General features: G+C 42.9%; 1 long non-coding RNA gene across 1 annotated transcript; it reads left to right on the plus strand.

Annotated features, from left to right (window-relative positions):
• Positions 521-16,052, plus strand: LOC110390107. The gene is made up of 2 exons (XR_002433547.1): positions 521-665; positions 12,381-16,052. It is a non-coding gene; the product is annotated as an uncharacterized LOC110390107 (long non-coding RNA).

Below are 17,861 nucleotides of genomic sequence, written 5' to 3' on the forward strand. Positions count from 1 at the left end.
CAGCAGTGAGGCGTGTGGTGGCTATTGCCAAACAGCAGTGCCATGGGTATTTGTTCTTTCTAGGTGAGAAGAAAGAAATATTAAGAGGAGCTTACAAGCCACAACATAAATATTTCTGTTTGAAATACCTGGCCTAGGAATTACTTGGATTTCCATGAGTTTCATATGGCTGGGGTGTGGGTGATTTAGGCTAGTGATTATTCAAGACACAGGGTGTGATTGAATTTTCAGGATTTGAAAGCATTACATTGCCTGTGAAGTGGGTGTTTAATTTCTCTTCAGTTTTAACTCATTCTTTGTAAATGTTAAAGCTACAAATTATCATGCTTTTGGTCTGTGGCACAGGACAACCTGTGCTCATTTTCTCCCACTTCAGCTCAGATTAACCGCTTTCCTCAAGCACTACTCATGACACATAAAATGTGACTTTTCCTTTCCAAGCAGTTCACACGGGCATGCGCACGCGCACAGGGGCAGGCGTGTGTGTTTCGTAACAGGTTGCTGTGTGGTGAGTCAGAGCTGAACTATTAAGCCGTAACACATGGCTGACATCTGGAACTCACCCGCAAGATTTTGTCATTTGAATATTGGAAGCCTCAGCTTGTTACTCTCTTCCCTCCAGGATGTAGCCACACTTTCTGCATCCAGAGCTCATAAAAACAGAGGTAAAAGTCTTTACTGGCTCTGTTGATTTTGCTTGATCAGTGTAGATTACATGTTTTGTTGAAGGGAGCTTAAAAAACATACACGTTCAGAGTGTTTAGCAGACATATCTTTCTCAACAGCGACTCAGCTTTCTTCATCTTTGGATTTAAAATGATTGCTTACCATGAGAATATCATAAAATTGCATACTTTTTCCTCAGTAAGAGTCTGTGCTTGCTCAGAATGCAAGCAGTCACTAGTTAGCTGGTAAACTGGGGTAAGAATTGCAGACAGATTGCCCTGGTGTCTGAATCTAATTAATTACATTAATTCCTTCAGATGAATGTCTCTCATTTAGTAGTTTTTAAAGCAAGATTAACATATTCTGGTGTTCTGTGATGTGGAACCATTTGTCTCACCTGTGCCTCACACTGTGCTGTGTGAGTGCCTTCTCAACTCTCACATTGATACAGAGCATTAACCAAAACTGCAGTCTGCCAAGGAAAAATGGTGGTCTGAGGGAACTGCTTCTGGCTCTGACTGAGAAAAACATTCCCAGCTGAGAAAAGCTCTAATCAGGAAATCATGCAAGCATGTCCTTGATTCTGGGGACTGACCAGTTTTCCATTGATTTTGAGAGGCATATTCCCCTGGTTCACAGCTGCTGCAGAAGGAAAGGAAGAGATGCAGCTGGAAGCCTACCTGACTCCTAGAGAGTAAGAATGTGTGGCATGACTTCCAGGCATCTTCTCTGCCTGGTGAGGGGCTGTAGAAGAGGGGTGACTGCCACCGAGGGAAATGAAGGCAATCACAAAGGTTTTGAGAGGCAGGCGCGTGAAGATTTGTTGCAGAGACTCATAAGTTTCTGGCTCTTGGAATAAAAAGCTGCTTCGGTGGTGCAACATGATGATGTCTGGCTGCTCTTTTCGCAATAGCTGGACAAAAACTCATCTCAGTGCTTCAGAAAATGATGTGAGCTCTGAAGTCTCTGACTTACTGCTGTTTAATAATCACACTATGCCAAGAAGGTCTGAACATGGAAGCTTGTGGTACTTTAAAACATGACAGCTGGAAAATCCCCTTGTCCAAGGCCCTTCATCCTCATCATCACTGACCAGAGAAGGCAAACTTGCACTGCTGTACTCACTTCTAAGCATGAAAACAGAGACCTCCAAATTCACATGGGTTAATTTTGTCATCTGAGAGGCCTTGGTGCTGGAGGTGGTCTTGGTCACTAGTACAGTTGCCCAGTGCACATGGGATCTCCTTCATGTCACAAGATATGTATGTCAATGCCGCCCCAGTGCTGTGCTCTCGAACCTGCGAGGTGGCAGCGGCCAGGGCAGTGCTGGCCCCTTTGCAGCCCAGAGCACCCAGGTCCATCTCCCCAGTCTGATGTCGAAGCACAGCCTTGTTTAGCTGTTGGTAGCACTACTAATTGATTATGTGAATATGCAAAACAGATGTGCACTAAATGGCACTTAAAATTGTGCTGTCAGACTGTGAAAATCAATCTCAATTTTGGATGTGGCCAGACATGCCATCTTTTTTTTCTCTTTGTGAGGATTAAGGTTTATTATTACACTTATCTGGTACTCCTGATTATAAAATTCTGTTTCCAGACCCTTCGTAGCTTGTGATAGAGCATCAGCTTTTGAGTTCAATGCTTCCTCACCAAATCTCTCAGTTAAGCTGATTCTGCTGGAAAACTCCATCCAAAAGGCTGGCCCATGTTGGAGTATAAACCCTGGAGAGCACAGAGGGTGATTTGCCCAGGTAAAAGCCGGCATGAGAAAGTTGCAAGGGCTGAGCCTTTTTACTGGAATGTGCCTTCTCTTGCTTTGAGGGTATTTCCCTAAGCTTGGCTAGATTACATGCTTTTTAAAATGCAGTTGATTCTTGGTGAGTAGGAGCTATGAGAGCTCAGTGGCTGTAGCCCTGTGATCCAGGGTGGGATGGGAATAGGAGTGCTCCCCAGAACCTGGTCCCCACTGAGGCTGGCAGGGTTGGTCTTTTGTAAGATGGAGCTTATCACCTCCCACACCTCCCTGCCCCTTACCCATCTCCCCAGGCAGCTGTGAAAAGTAATGTCTTGTTTCTGAGTCACTTGTGTACTGTGGTGGCATGGGAGAACCAGGCAGAAATTAATTAATTAGTCTGTCTTCAGAGCAGAGTTTTGGGGATTATAGAAAATAAGCCTGTTAAGGAGAAAACAGAATGCTCTGTACGGGTCTTCATTCACCCTGGGTACTTAATGACATGTTTTCACTGGAAAAAAAAAAAGGTATGATCATGTTAATTAAAGGCTATGCCAGAATGCATAAGTACAAGGGGGGTAATTAAGGGATGCTGAGTGTCTGCCAATTTGACGTTACCTAACTAGTTTGATTTTCAACCACAGTAATATTCTCGAATTTATTTATTTTTGAGATGCCATATGAAAGAAAAATATTTTAGCAAAATAGCATACTGTGCAGAGTAAATTACACTGGTAGGGTTCCTTGTTACTTTGTGCTTGGTAGAGACAATGAAAAAGGATAGTAAACCAAGCAGAGAAGCACTAGTGTATATATCATTCACAAAAAGGTAACGTAACAGCAGTTATCTGTCTGCCATAGTAATGTAGTCAAGAGCTCGGAATAATATGATTTCACAGCAAGGAATGATTGCAGAGATGTGCTGAATCTCTGTATCAGATGGTTGTGGCTTATCCACATGAAACTAGAGAAAAGGTTAGATATTAATTTTATTAAATGGTTAGTCACAGTAAATAGGGTCACCTTACAGCTTTTCTAAATTCTTAGATTTCCATGTCTCCAGCTTGTTATTTGCTAGAAGCTGTTTCTCTCGCAGCTCTATGGGCTCCTTGCAGCACTAGGCTCACAGACTCACGATGCTGGCCTCCTTCCCCAAGCTCCTGCTCTTGCTCTTGTACTGTGTTGTCAACTGCCATAACTGAAGTTGTCTCTTCCTTTCATCTGCACACAAAGTTGATATATACTTGCAGTAGAAAAAGATGATTCTGTCCCCCTTTTGCAACCAAGCAACCCTAGCACAAGAATATGTTGCTTACCCAGCAAAACGGGAATGGATTCATAATGACCAGATCTCTGAGCATCTTAGACAACCAGTTCCAAATCTGATCTCCTCTGTGACTTTCCTTGGGCTGGCACTGGGGCACCCTAGATGACCAAGCCCTCCCCTCCTCTCTCAAATTCTCCTGCGCCATATTCAGAGTTTCCATTCTGAACTAGGTCAAAAGATTTGTGCTTTCACAGGTAGAACCCACTCAGAATTACTTCTGCTGAGACCTCTGAGGAAAGAGAAAAATCTGATTAAAAGTAGGAAAACCAAACCACACTACACACAACATAAGTAACCCTGAGCCCGTTGGAAGATCAGCTGATTCTGGAGATGATTTGTAACCATTAAATTGCACAAAGGCAGACATGCATCATTACGTGATCTTATCTTCTTGCCCTCACTACCTTTGATCTCCATTTGTCCTTTTCCATTTGTTTACACTCTTTCATGCCTTGCTTCAAAGCTTTTAGGGCAAAGAGCAGTGGTGTGGTGGTAAATGCAAAGGACAGATGGACTCCCTTGTCTGTTGGCCCAGTCTTGACTGTGGGAAGTTGATAAATGCTGAACTGCCAGCAGTAAGGATAAGCTAATTCCTTGCTGGATTGAGGAGGTTGACCCATGGTCACAGCATGGGTAGAGGCCAAGCACCTTATCTGGACTTCTTGATGACAAGGGGAGGGAGTAGCCACCTGTGCCATCAGTGCAGCATCCAGAAGCCAGCCTGGCCTTTGCTGTGACGGATTACTGTCATGAAAGAGTCTGCTGTTGTGAACAACAACAAAAAAAATCATAGAAACATTGGGTATACTTAGCTTCAGCTTTCATATTGTTTTTACTCCAACAGGAAGTTTGCAAATGTTTCCAGTGTTTCTGTGGAGACATAGATCTTCAAGACACATTTGAATACATAGTTATTGTCAGATTTTACACTGAAAAAAAAAATAGGATGAGGAAAAGCCAGAGATAAGACAGTCCATGGGGAAATATCAGAAGATTACCCTGGAAATGTACATTGATCTTTTTAATGCTTTTAATTGTGTTTAATGCTTGAGGGAATACTGCATGAAGAACCTGTTGTAATACAAAATTAGGAAGGAACAGTTGCAGGAGAGCCAGGCCTTAAACACCTGGCACAATGCAAAAGCCCAGGATGAACCAAAAATGCCACATACATCCAAATATCAAGTAACGGAGCACCAGCAGCTTTGTCTTCCCTGAAGAATAATCTCTAAACTTAATTACACTGGTTGGGGGATATCTTTCATTTTCTTGACCTTTTAATTTCCCCTAGCTTCATTTTTGTATCTGTCACATGTTGTAAGAGGGAACTGTTTGAGTGGCTTAGTGTTTGACTTCTTAGAAGTATTAAAAATGACATGTGATGAACCTCTGGATGAAAGTTGAGTTAGTTGCTACTGATTCTTTTTAATATGAGTGGTTGTTTTTTTTTTTTTTTTTTTGGATTGGTGATTTCCTTGAACATGAGTCTCTCTAATTCTGCATGATGGCTTCTGTTTGAGAAAATCTCATCTCTCATTAGTGATATCCTTAATTCTATCACTTGCAGTAGATACAAAAGAGAGGACCAGTGTTTAAAATCTGAGAGGAGATGTAGGTTAACTCACTAGCGCTAAATCTACCTTACTCAACAGAAAGGCTGGAAAGTAATAGAATCAAAATGGAAGATCAGTGTGAGAAGTTTGGCTGAGGCTGGTTTATGACCACTACCCCTTAGCACTTTCATAAAGTATCTAGAAATGGACTATTAAAGCTGCAGATGACAGCAGGAGGGAGGGCTGAAAGTACATCTCAGGACAGGCTTGAATTCTCAAAGGATCTCAGTTATTTGGGCTGAAAATGGATGGTGTAACTCCATAAAAACAGGTTCAAGACTGCTTTGTCAGAAGTAATGAGATGAATATTCATAGGTAGGAAAGGACTTAATGGTCAAGAATTTAGCAGAAAGAGATCTGCGGGTTTTAGTTAGTTACAAGGTGGACATAAGAGAATATTATCCTCCAGCTATTGGGAGGGAAAAAATAGTGTGCCATTAGGGACAGCAGTACAAGGTGTGCTGACCCTGTGAATAGACAGGCCAGCTCAGGAGCTGCCAACAGAGCAGGGAAGTCAGGCATCAACCATAGAATATCCTTTGAGAAGCAATAAAAGTCCTCAAGGATGAAGCAAATAATGACTTCTGATGGTGAAAAACCGAGGAATTTTCATTCCTGAGAGTGGGGTAATAAGGAAGGAAAAAAAACTTCTTAGTAGTGCAGCACTGTTGTAAAGTAAGGAAAAAGCTGCTTAAAAATGGGAGTGAAAAAGAGTCTAATTTGGAACTGAGAATGTTTTTCTAATAATAATGATGATGAAGCATAAGAATTGCATGTGAGTCTTCAAGAACAGTTGGGATAAACATCCCTCAGTAATGACACTGGAGGAGATGATTCTGTGTTGGGACAGTGTGAAGAAGAACGTAGATTTTCAAATCTCTTTGAGATATATGCTTTTATGATTCTACATAATAAACATCTCAAAGCATTTTGTCACTGAGCAAACTGAAAAGGAAGATAACCTGACTTCAAATTTATCTTGCTTGGTCTATCTTTGCTTTTCACAGAAATATGCCTTTTGTTTCATTACACACCAACTGCTTTTGGGTGAAATGAAAGAAAAAAAATATGAAGTTTCATAACAGGGAGGAGTTTCTTCTGCAGTTAGTTGTGGTTGGAGTCTGACCTGAGCTGAATGTTTGGAATCTTACCACTTGTAACATGAGTTTATCTTGAGCTCAGAACACCTCTGCTCCCTGTCAGCTCCCATTTTTGCATCTGATGCCAACGTGATATCAGCCTTTGTAGACTACCTAAACAAAGGTAACTATAAAATGCAACTTGTTGGGAGCTTGATTCAAGCTACGGCTTGGTTTGGCATTTAATTTTGTGTATGTCTGTTTTGTTGTAGCATGAACTGGGACTTCTAGAGGGGAAACAGAATGCTAAGAATAGTATTGGTGGGAATGTGGCTTTGGTGGTTTTTCTTAGTAAAGAGACAGATGAACAAGACATAGCCTGCAAAAGGAAAGAAAAGGGGGGTGGGTGTGGAAGAGAAAGGAGTAGATAATGAGTTTTGAAAATTCCAGGTGGGATCTAGTGGTTTGGGCATGTTGAAAGGTAGACCGGATTTGCTAGCACTTAACCATCAAGGACAACTTCATACTCTAGCTGAAACAGGAATTATTTTCTCAGATAATATTTTTTTAAGCTACTTCTCTTATATAAGCACTAGAATGAAATTGTAAGCAGTTATCTAGGGCTAAGCTAAGTGCATTGAATAAACATACTGATCTGAAATATGATGCTTCCATCCTTAGCACAATTACTCTAGAGTTTCATGCAGAAGAGTTTCAAAGACATTTTTGGAGAGACACAGAAACACCAATAGGACAGATGAGATTCAACCATTTCCATTAAAACTGAAGAGTTCTATGAAATCCTGTAGATTTTCTTACAATTTCAGTTTCACAAGGAAGGGAGAATGATAGAGGAATTTAACAGAGGAGTAGTAAGACACTGTAATTATTTTAAAATATTTCAGAAAGATTTCCCACCAGATTGAAAGCTGAATGTTGCAGCAAAACAAATGTAAATCGGAATAATAGTGGGATGCTTTCATTTTTATTGATTACAAAATGATTGGATGATTGGAAATGAAATGTTGTTTCAGAAACTGCCTTTTTCAAAAAGTGGTAACTTGAGGGGTGTGCTCCAGATTTCTGGGGGACAGGAAGATCTTGCATAGCTCTGCTTGAAAGCTTCTTCATTTCATGTTTTTTTTCCACACAGTGAAGATCAAATAAAAGATCCAAAGCTGTCCTAGTGAGCCAGGTTTTGCACTATAGTTATGGAGTTGACCCTGATGCCAAAAACTCCCCAAAGCCTCCAAGTACTAACAACCCCATTCAAAGAAGAGGTTCCACCTACAGCTGCTCTGCCCTCTCTGCTCCTCTAGCACTGTCCTGAGACATCCCTAATGCCTACAATTGCTCAACTAGACAAGTCAGCAGAACATTTCAATACAGAGCTCAAAAATTTTTTACCGGACAATGCATGTACCTCCACTCTCACTTCTGTTTCTGAAGTGATAGAGTGTGCACAATGACTTTTCTCTGATGTGTGCAGACTTAACACAGAAAAGCTGTGCACAGTTTTTACTGTGGATGTTGCTCTGCTCAAAGAGCACTTCCCCACAAATGTGATGGGATTAGACTAGACTGTCAAACATGAGAAAAACAGCCACAATTGTACAGGATTAGCTGACAGTTTTGCCATGTCATTTCCACTTCTTCCTCATCTTTAGTAACTGAACTGTTCATTTGCAACCACAAGCTCCTCCCTTAGAAGAAATTACAGCAACAATGGCAAAAAAAAGTCTTGCTGTTCAGTTGATTGATGGGTTACACTGAATTGGCTCCAGCCCATAGAGTATTATTGAAGAGAGCCTGTGTAGATTTGATGGAGTCACCATTTAATCACATCAACCATCTGAAGTGACTGTGGTTGAATTCTAGAAGACAATCATTCAATTCTCCTGCAGTGCTCCCCTTCTTCACCTCAGGATTGCATCTTCTGTTTGCTGGCAAATGATTACTGAAGACATTAAAAAGACAAAGCAGTTGGCATATTTGCCTCTAAGCACTGAGGATAAATACAGGATCTGCCATCATGTTATGTCTGCTATGTTCAACTAAGTTTATGATTCTGCTGATCAAGCAGGGCATCCTGTCTGCACATCAGGGTTTTCTTGCAAAGTCCACAGCTTAGTGCAGCTGTGTCCTACCGGGCACACGACCAGACCTGGCTCAGAATGAGCAAACTGGAGATGAGTTGAGGAGTGGGAGATCTGAATTTCTGAATGAGGTAGAGACAAGACTTAAACCTGCGTCTGTTCACTTTCTGGTTATTATTTTAAACCAGTGATACTTTTTTTTTTTCTGTCAGAAATATTGTAGGTCTAGTTTTCACTCTAATATGGGATGAAAATATTTGATGTTTTAGTGGACTAGGATTTATACCTGGCTACCCAAGAGAGACCGTTCATAGCATTGCTTATCAGCTTCATGGTGAGAGTGAGCTACCAAGGCCCCATGGCGATCCATGGCAGTAATTAACATTGCAGATAAAGAGAAATCCTTGATGTTTGTTACTGAGCAGTTGCCTCTCCTTTACAAGTAGAAATGATGTAATCAGAGAAAGGTGTTAATGACTAAAACACACTTTTTTTTTTCATTCTCCTTGGTTTCCTATTATCCTTCCTCTGTATCTCCCAAAGACGTGTCACTGCATCAATGGACAAGGAAAGAGCCACTGATGTCATCTATGTCAACTTCAGTCAGGCCTTTGACATGGTACCCCACAACATCCTTCTCTCCAAATTGGTAAGAGATGGGTGAACTGTTCAGTGGATGAAGAACTGGCTGCAGGATTGAGTCCAGAAAGTGGTGTTCAGCAGCTCAATGGAGATCAGTGATGAGTGGTGTCCCACAGGGGTCGGTGCTGAGTCTGATACTCTTTAATATCTTCATCAATTACATTGACAGTGGGGTCGAGTGCATCTTCAGCAAGTTTGCTGATGACGCCTATCTGTGGGGTGTAGTTGACACACTGGAGGGATGGGATGCCATCCAGAGGGACCTAGACAGGCTTGAGAGTGGGCCCAAGTGCAAGATCTTGCACCTGGGTTGAGGCAACCCCCACTACCAACACAAGCTGAGGGATGAAAAGATAGAGAACAGCCCTGCTGAAAAACACGTGGGGGTACTGGTGGATAGAAAGCTGGACAGGAGCCGGCAATGTGCCCTCGCAGCCCAGAAAGCCAACCGTATCCTGGGCTGCATCTTAAGAAGCGTGGCCAGCAGGGTGAGGGAGGTGATCCTGCCCCTCTGCTCTGTGCTGGTGAGGCCTCATCTGGAGTACTGCATCCAGATGTGGAGTCTTCAGTACAGGAGAGACATGGACCTGTTGGAGCGTGTCCAGAGAAGGGCCACAGAAATCACCCATCGAATGGAACACCTCTCTTAGGAGGAGAGGCTGAGAGAGCTGGGGCTGTTCAGCCTGGAGAAGAGAAGGCTGCGAGGTGACCTGATAGTGGCCTGTCAGTATCTAAAGGGAAGCTACAGGAAAGAAGGGGACAGATTCTTTAGCAGGGTCTGTGGTGATAGAACAAGGGGAAATGGTTTCAAGCTCAAAGAGAGTAGATCTAGGCTAGATATAAGGAAAAAATCTTTTACAGGGAGGGTGGTGAGGCACTGGAACATGTTGCCAGTGATGTGGTTGACACCCCATGCCTGAAGACTTTCAGGGCGAGGCTGGATAAGGCCCTGGGCAACCTGATCTAGCTGTGGTGTCCCTGTTCATTGCAGGGGAACTGGACTAGATGGCCTTCAGAGGTCCCTTCCAACTCTATGATTCTGTGATTCTATGACTCTGAGTGGGCTGGGCAAACCCAGAAGGTACAGAAGATAAAAGTGTAAAGTGCACATTTGGAATGGACCCATGTGTCTTGCAGTTCCCCTTGAAACTTTTCTCTTCTGATATATCAGTCAGAATGAAATTATTAGATAATAATAAAGACAAAAGGAGTCATGGATGATATTTTCCTACACAGAAAACCTGAAGTGATCAAGTCATAATACATAAATAAAATCTTGCTGGTGCTTCCTCTCTTGATTTCTCTTCTCACTGTTTGATAAAGTTGATTAGTGAAAGAAAGTTGCTATCTTTTGTCTTCTTATTTATTTGTTGAGGCTCATGTAATTTGGAACCTATGACTTGGTTAGAACTGAGAGCCCCTGAAACAGTACTCACTTGGATAGTAGGGATAGTGAGAAGGGAATATGGAGGCCCGAGAAATGAAAGCCTTAACTGAACTACATTTCAGTTACCAAGTTAAAAACCAACCAACAAACAAAAAAAAATTCTGAACAGTAGAAAAAAATATTTTTTTCCAGGTGAAATGTAATAGAAAGGAAATTTTTACCTTGGAGTGTGTTAGATTTGACTCAAGTATTCTACTTTTTTACACTTTGAAAACATTGAAACAGCTCTTTAAAAATTCTTTCTCACCTTTTGTAGGCCTAATACTTTGATCTTAATTGCGAACAGCTGACTTTTCATCATCTATGAAACTGCATGCTTTGTTGCAGCTTTGTAACCACCCCTCACAATCATGAACAATATTTCCATGGTGTCTGAAACAAACAAAAAAAAAATCAATAAGCAAAAAAGCAGTGGGATTGCTGGCAGCGAGAGTTGTTGCAATTATTTATAATACTGTTGAGATTCCATTGTAGAAGTGATATGAAGCAAGACAGATTTTTCTCTGAGTGAGATGAGGCCTTGCTGCTGTCATTCTGCTTTGCCATGCTAGGGTCAGTGGCCCTGACTCCTTGCAATACCTCATGTACTTCCACAGCAAATGATCTGGCTGCACTGGCAGCTTTTGCAAAATTAATCTGCTCTGGGTGAGGTGGTTGTCAGCAACTGAGGTAAAACAGTAGGGTTCAGTAGGATGTTAGCTTCAGTAAAGATGGCCCAACATAATTCAACATGGAAAAATCTAATAGTACAGAGGACCAAGTTAAACAATAGCAAAACAAGCTATGTTTTAAATGGAAACAACCCCCATGACACTACAAGGAAAACGGTCTAGCAGATGTAGTATATGTGAAATTCAAACGGGACAGAAGCAAAGGAGTAGAGGTGTGTGGCAAAACACAGACCTGCGCTGGGTGTGGGTAAACACAGCAGCCAGAAATCAGATACACTGTTTCCTCTGCAACAGAGACTTAAGTGAGGTGCTGACAATGGGCTGTGTCTAAGAAAAACTTGCTGTAAATGGAAGGGAAAAGAGGAGAAATTACAGGTATCCATCAGACTTCAATGTCAGCAGAAACACTAAAACATGTCTGCAGATCCAGACTCCCGCCTGTTAGATGCAATGAGCACAAAAGGGGAGCACTGCCTTCAGGGAACGATCCCTGCTGAACTGCTCCTGCTTCAGGGGCCTGAGGAGGGTGGAGAGCGAGAACCAGAGTGGAGGCGGATCGAAGCTTGCTCTTCAACCTCCCTTTGATTTCCCACAAAGCAGGAGCATGGTTGTGTTTGTAGCAGCACTTCAGACATTTCCTCCCGAGCTGAATCTGAAGCAGTTTTTTCCTTTGAAGGAGGATGTGCTGCTGAGCATTGTGGTCGATAACATCCTAGGAAAGATGAAAGATACAAAATATCTTGTGAGATTATTTGGTGTCTTGCTTTTCCAAGAAAGCCCTGCGATTCACTTAAGAGACAGCTGGTGGTTTCATTTTCAATCTGAATGAAGTCAGATACCTCATTGTAAATATGGCGGACTTGATTCTGGAGATGCTCAATGCCAATAGCAAAAATTTCAGTTAGCCTGGAACTCCAAGGGACTGTATGGCTTTCTTCATGGGCTGCTGGATCTTTATCTCCGCAGGAATAAAACTACATCAGTGTACCTGAGGTTGGCTACAGGGCTTTCTTACTCTTTCAAAGAAGTTGCCCTTTAAGATGTAGCAAGTTTTGCTGGCAGCTGGAAAAAATAACATTATATCTTGTATCTCTCTTTTTTCAGAATTATAAAATGGACAAGAGGACCCACCATTGTGTGTTTTGCAGCAGGGACTCACTATGAGGTCCCAAGCACTGCCTCTTGGAGCTCCTGGGGCGTCTCCAGGTAGGGCAGCTTTGCAAATGGACTCAGCTTCCACCAGGGTCAGGAACAACACTAGGTGCTGACATCACCATGCTCTTCAGAAATCACTTGGAGCTTGGGAACACAACAAAGATTGCTTATCCATGCCTGAAGTCAAAACGTCTTTAAAAATTCTTGGCTTTTCCTTTGTTTTCCTATCAGTGGTGCTGAGATGCAATGGTATGTGATGGATGTGCAGGGCCATTCACCGGAGTGCTGAGAAGGACAGCTGCCACTGCAAGCACTCCTTTGATGGTCAGTCCCTCAAGGCATCAGTGATAGACCCGACCTCTCTTCCTGCCCCAGGGTTAGAACCCCATCTCTGGTGCCAGCTCTTGATTGGTGTCCCCAGCATGCGCATGCTTCCATCCTGGCCTGGCCATCAGCAGGGTCTGCCTTGCCCAGTGCAGTGTGGCAGCTTCAGTCTGGCTTTGAGTGAGCACTGGCTGCCTACTTCCCCTGGCCAGGTGCTGCAGTAGTAAACAGTGATCTTACTACTTATCAAATATGCATGGATAATCAACCAGCTCTCCAGATCCAGTTATTTTCTCAGATATTTCCTTTTCCCATGAGTTGTGGGTCTCCCCTGGGATATCACACTTTCATTTCAGACCTGAGAAAATTCTTGAATACTGAAAACTGGTGTGTGTCTCTCCAACTGTTTAGTAGGTGTAATAAAAGATTTTCCCCTCTGTCCACAGGCATTGTTGTTGTTTCATATTCTTAGGTCTTTGCACCCTGCAGCCACCAGCATCTCCACTGCCAAGCTGCAGCAAGTTGCCCAACTGCTTGTACTGCAACTGAAAGCTCAGTCACATCAGCTCGAAGTGGTTCTGGTCTTTCTGAAGATATGTCAAGGCAAATGGCTGACAGTGCCTCTGCCCTTTCCCCTTTACAGGCCTTGGCAGAGGTGGCTTGTTCCTCAGGCCATGCTGTGACATTTTCCCGGTGCTCTTGTCCCCAGGCTTTGAGGACTGAGGCATCCTACCTGAGGCATCCTCCATAGCTGCCATGCTGGAGGAGCAGTGCTTTGGCTCTGTTCTGCAGGCACTCTCACTCCTCTTAGACTGAAAATTAACAAGTAACCACTTGCACCTTGCTCTGTAGTCAGAGCATTTAGATGAAGCAAACTGGAGGTACTGCAAGTGCTGCAAGTGGGTACTTTAACATTTTAAAACAATTTTCCTTTATTCCACAAAACCAACGATGGTGGACATAATATACTGTGTTGAGACAGTGCATTTATATGTTATGGCTAAGCCCATTTTTCCATGGGAGGACATCCAGCTCCATAGCACCACGCCACATTAGATATTGCTACACCAAAAAAAAACAGGCTGAAGCAGAGTGCATTTGATACTTATGGTCATGTGTATTTTGTGGTGAAGCTGTTTGTAAGACAAAGATTAATTATCTAGGTCACAGACTGCTGGGATTTTCCAGCCACCCCAAATATATATTTTATATTTGCTCCAGGGTTCAATTTCTGTTATGCCACAATTGCAGGCTCTTCCCCTGACTTGGCTGTATTTTGATTAGTGGTATGAAAGTCCTATCTGGCTGCTAATTTGAGGTTGATATAAAATATCTCAGTGTTTCTCCCGGGATTTTTTCATTCTTGACTGACCTTCTTGTTGTGTCAGCTGAAGAAATAGTGCAGTTCCACATCAGTGCCAGGCTGCAGCTCAGATAGCCAAGGGACAGGTTGGGATGGGTCCTAGTTTTGGAGAAGCTATCAAAACATGTGGAAATGCTTATCCAGGGAAAACATCAGTGCAGGGCTCCACGATGAGGCTGGTGGGTGAGCAGCGTCCTCCCTCTTCAGAGCACAAGCCCAGCAGACAGAGCCCGCCATCCAATATTTCCTAAACAGGTTACATGCCTGGCCACCTGGTCCAGGAGAGAGATCAATAACTGCAGTGCCTACATAGAGATGCTGGAGTGGTGCTCAGGTCCCCGCAGGCTGCACCACACCAGGGGCCTCAGCCTGGAGGGGCAAACCTCACACCTCACTTGTGGCTTACTTCCTCACTGGACACAGCACGTGGCCGAACAAAGTTAGCTGGACAGTGGAAACAGCCAGAAGCTCATCCCGGCTAGGGAAGGCTCCTTCCCAAAGCAGAGCTAACCTCTGCTGGCTGCTGAGAGCTCCTACACTGGGACAGTGCACTGCCAGTGGCCCTGTACCCAGCCACATACCCAGCTTCTCTGCAGGCTTTGGATGGCTGCCCCTCTAGGGCAGGGGTCCCAACCTTTCCTTTCTCCTTGTATTTTCCTATTATTTTTAAAATACGGGCATTTCTGCACAAAGGACATCAGCTCTGATGTGACCTTTGCATGTTCTCATGCAGTGCAAACCTTTTTATTTCCTGAATGGCTTGCTCTGCTCTTGAATTAACTCAACACAATGGATTTTGTCCAAGTACATTCTGTTTCTTGACATGAAGCCAGGCTTTGCTGGGTTGTGGTGCTGTTTTCTTCTCCCTGCTCTCCTCCCAGTTTCTTTATTATCATCCTCATTACTGACTGTTACTGGATCCATGCAGCCAAGCGGGGGAGAGCAAGCCCCTGCCCAGGCCTGCCTCTGACAGCAGCTGAAGTGAGCACACTGCAGTGGTGGTGAACGCCTTCCTCAATGAGCCTGTACATTGAGCTGTCCCACGCCTGGCCTGGCACTGGAAGGTATGTCTGCGACCAGCTGAAGCAGAAAACATTTGAACTCTACAATCTGCCAAATAGCTTCCAGATGTGCGAGATACAGCCTTGCTGTGGACTCCGACTGTAGCTCTGCCAACATACGTCTGCACATTTCTGGTGCACAGGGAGCACAAAAGTAGATCTTTTACAACATCTGCTGCCTTTCCCCAGTTCTCCCTCCCTGCTTCTTGTAGTTCTATTCCTGTATTTCATCTTTCTATATATAATATTAGGAAAAGATTCAAGCCTTTCCACTGATTTATTAATTATTTCCTGCACATTTCATACCTAGCTGTGCTGGCAGTATGGCAGAAAGAGGAAAATACAGAGACACCTTCTGCTTAGACAGCAAGCCTGTGCTCAGGTCCTTTAATGAATTCTATATTGATTCAGGGCTCAGCTGGGTGCTCTTGCAGAATCAAATCATGAAATGGTATCAAATTTCACGGAAAAGGGGCTTTTGTTAAAAAAAGCTGATATTTATCTTAATGTCACAGTAAGAATTACTGTCTTAATTCTCAAGGCACCTGGCGTTGTGGGATGGCAGAGCAGAGCTGGCCAGAAGAGGTAAGGGAGGGAGCAGAGCTGCTGGGGATTAGGTTATGTGATAATGATGCGATAGCAGCTCTAATATTCAAATAAGGAAAATTACCACTTTATAAGTTCTTACTTTTAAAGCAATTCTCTGGCTAAGAAAAAAGATAATAAATGCCTTCCTTTTCTGCTGTCCCCAAACAAAAAGGAGTGGTTATCTCTTCAGGTTCACTAAGACTCCACAAGTAGTGGTTGTTCACTGTCCTTTGTTCCTACATCAAACCAGTGTATTCTTCAATAAATACTTATCTTTGGAGCCCATGGCTGTGTCAGTCTCATTTGTTCTGGGAAGATAACCAGGCCCAGGTCTGGGATGTATTTCGAAGAGAGACCACCTGGGAATCACAGAAGTCATCTACAGACACCAGGGAGTTGTGGTCAAACTCTTGGCAAATTGTAGACCACAGGAATCTAATGAGTGGAAAGACTTCATTTGGCCTATCATCACTGCTGAGATGATTGGTGAGGTGGGGATGCAGCCATACTTATGTATCTATTTCTGTCCTCCTGCACTGATGAACTGGGACAGGGCACGTGATATCTGAAAAGCCTGTCAGCCAACTCACAAGGCTTTTATGGATGGAAATATCAAACGGGGAATGTTTGTAGGTAGTGCATATGGAGGAGCTGGGTGAAGGAGATGGAAAGACACAGCCAGATGAAAGAAAAGATGTCATCTCTCAATCTAATCCGTCTATAAAATAGACAACGTGCTTTTGTTTCTCTTGATTTGGAGCAGGCAAAGCAGTGATATTCACCCATTGCTATAGTTTCTGCAATGAGTCTGCCTGGGTGACACCTGGCCCTGAAGCAACTCATTATTTTGACAGGACAGCTACTCTGAAAATTGTAATTCTCACCAGCAACCGCAATTAGCCAGGTATGAAAGTACATATCTGATTCCTGGTGAGTAAGTGTCCTGGTTTTATCAGTATTCCATTTCATGAGATCATGATGTCATGATGTCCAACCAACATCCTATGCACTAAGCAGGTGTGAAGGGATCTGCAAAATCCCAGCCATCAAGTCTGGCAGCTGGCTGCGTAGGGGCTTGCCTCTTAAGATGGGTTTTAAAGACAAAATATTTCTATACAACAATTAAAGATGATGGGGAAGAGGCAAGTACCCTGAACAAAGTATTGAGGAAAATAGGTTTTAGGAACTAAAGTAAATGTCTTAAGTTCCCTTCTCCTCCCTTCTTCCTGGAGTGTAATGGACAGAGTTAAAAAGAGGCTCTGATATTGGCTGCTGCCAATCTCTTGACCTGATTTATGCAATTGTGTGTCAAAACTGAAAAGATCTGGATGAAAGAGCTCTGTTTTTAGAGACCTACTCCTCTGAGTTTTAAATCTTAGAGACAATTTTACATTGTGAAGCCTCTGGAAGTCTCCTTGGACTCTTTCCAGTGCAGTGTCCTATGTAATGTCTTTCTTTGTAGGCACCCAGTGTGCACCCTCCAACTTCATACCTACAGGACAGAAGAAAACATCTCAGGGTAAAATGTCCTGTGCTCCTGCTCCTGTAATCTGTGCCTAAGTGTTATCCGCACAGAGGAAGAGGACAGAAGAGTAACTGTAGAGCCATTTCAATTGCTCTTTTTTCAATCATTCAATTATGATTCCATATTATTCATTATTGTTATGACACTGTTACATATTATGAAAATTTTTTTTTTTTTTTGCTCTTTGGCTGGGTATCATTAGTAGAAATATCACTTATTCAGTCTACACAAAAGTCATACTGAACATGATTATTTTGGACCATGTGTTTCCAGTCCCTCCTGCTCTACACAGACAGATGTGTAGGGTCCCTGGGCTAATGACGTAACTGTCAATAACACCATAAATGTGTTCACTCTGATATAAAATAATATCTACTTCATTATTATTATTGCATAGGTGAAATGGGTTTAGAACTGAAGTTGTCAGAAGTAAGTGAACAAATTTGGGGACATTCAAAAGCACAAAGGGCAAATGCCCAGAGTAGACCTGTTCAAGCTGCATCTTAACATGATTAGGATATACTGAAACAGCATTTAGAAAAAAATCTGTGATAACTACTTAGCAGCTG

The sequence above is a fragment of the Numida meleagris genome, chromosome Z (genome assembly GCF_002078875.1).
Source record: "Numida meleagris isolate 19003 breed g44 Domestic line chromosome Z, NumMel1.0, whole genome shotgun sequence".
Lineage (NCBI taxonomy): Eukaryota > Metazoa > Chordata > Aves > Galliformes > Numididae > Numida > Numida meleagris.